This window comes from Tamandua tetradactyla, chromosome 2, assembly GCF_023851605.1.
Source record: "Tamandua tetradactyla isolate mTamTet1 chromosome 2, mTamTet1.pri, whole genome shotgun sequence".
Taxonomy (NCBI): Eukaryota; Metazoa; Chordata; class Mammalia; order Pilosa; family Myrmecophagidae; genus Tamandua; species Tamandua tetradactyla.
In genome coordinates this window covers 184,050,424-184,052,133 of record NC_135328.1, presented here as the reverse complement: position 1 = coordinate 184,052,133, position 1,710 = coordinate 184,050,424, and the positions used below count along the sequence as shown (strand labels likewise).

Sequence of the window (1,710 nt, the reverse complement as noted above, 5' to 3'; positions counted from 1 at the left end):
ACCATTGGCTCATGTCCACAGCAACAGAACTAGGTGCCTTCACCTGGCCAAGTTGACAACTGAATCTAATTACCACAGCAAGTATCTTCTTAAGTAACTGATACTTGATTGATCAATATTGGAGTGAAGTTATCTTTCCCAGTTTTGCTGTCTTTGGGAGCAGAAGCAAATACCTTTGTCTTGTGAGCACAGAGAGGCAAATATTGTGAAATACAACTGTTGAAATCTTCAGATAAGTAAATCAACAATTAAATGGAGCACTGAGTTATTTTTCGGAATAATTCTTTGAATTTTTAAAATAACAAGGCTTCTGAATAACTTATCAAAATTAGCTTTCTATTTTGGTACATGACCTGATAAAGCTAACACATTTGATCTGTATCTTTGATCTGTGTTTTAGTAATTTCCTATAGCTACTACACTTAGAGTTTAATAAGGGTTAGAATTGTGGTTTCAAACAATTTCTGCACATAATACATTTTTAAATAAGCTTTCATTTCACTGAACTGAGGTTTTTTTGTGTTTTTTCACTTATGCATCTGTGGAAGGTAATTTGAGCACACACATACATAATGTGTGCCTATATATGTATTTAAAATTTTTTTTAAGTGTCATTTACCATTAGAACAAAATGAGACTATAAGGACAACACTGTGAGGAGCAGTGTAAACAGTGAGAACCCCTTCTCTAAGTTGAGGAAGGCAGGTGCTGTTCATTTTGAAAGATGTGATAAGGCTGTAATAAGTCTTTACATCATCTGTTGATCCTGCATCACCAGGTCCCACCACCGCAGCTCCACGCATGCCCACTTCCTCAGCATTGCTGGCCTCTAGAGTAACATCTGTCAGAAATAGGATGTTGTTGGTTGAGCACCCAATGCTGTCTGTGATCTTTCAGTAACTCTCACTATCCACTCTGTGCCCAATTTTGCAATCAAAGTAACCACCAACAAGTTCAAGAATATTTCCCTCTGTAGAATGCCCAAATAATAGTTTCTGTGCCTTTACACTCCCTGAAGAATAGATACACACCTCATCCCAGCCTTTCTCCATTTCTTGACTCTGAAACTACATCTTCAAAGACCTCTGCTTTCACGTGTCCAGCTGTGGATGCTGCCTTCCACGTGTGGCCCTGCAGCTGCTTCCATGCCATTGTCTTTTGTTCCAAAGACATACGTCAGCACACATTTATCTACCACAGCTTGGAGCATCTGTTGCTGGTCATCCACCCCATTTCCAGAAATCGGAACAGCCCCATCCAGATGGGAATCCTCTTCAGCCTGTTTTCTCAAAAGATTGGCATCCTTCTGGCACTCTACTACTTCCCAATATGTCTGCAGAGACTCTTTAACATTTTCTTTGATGTAAGGGAATAAAATGTCCGTCATGAAAGTAGTCGGGGTTGTGGTATCTTCGATATCTAACAGGATTGCAGTAATTTTGAGGGGCACCCAAAGCACGACCATTTCCCTACTGGATGCTACTATGGAATCTGCCTAGTGGTAGGAAGAGCAGGGGTGGGGATGGTGGTGGCAGCGGCTGCTCCCCCAGAAAGGACCTGAGCTTCCAAAAGCCCAGCAAAGTTCTCAGATCTGGCAACTGTGTGTGGAGAAGAGGCCACCACCGCAGACTGGGAAGTGGGGAAAGAAGCTTCACAGAATCCCCGAACTCAGGGCAGGAAGTTGAGACCATGTGGGCAGGGAAAGGGGAC

At 42.1% G+C, this 1,710-nt stretch overlaps 1 pseudogene; it reads right to left on the bottom strand.

The window, feature by feature from the left end:
- Nucleotides 1–687: 687 nt before the first annotated feature.
- Nucleotides 688–1,465, bottom strand: LOC143663519 (enolase-phosphatase E1 pseudogene; annotated as a pseudogene).
- Between the last annotated feature and the right edge of the window lie 245 nt (nucleotides 1,466–1,710).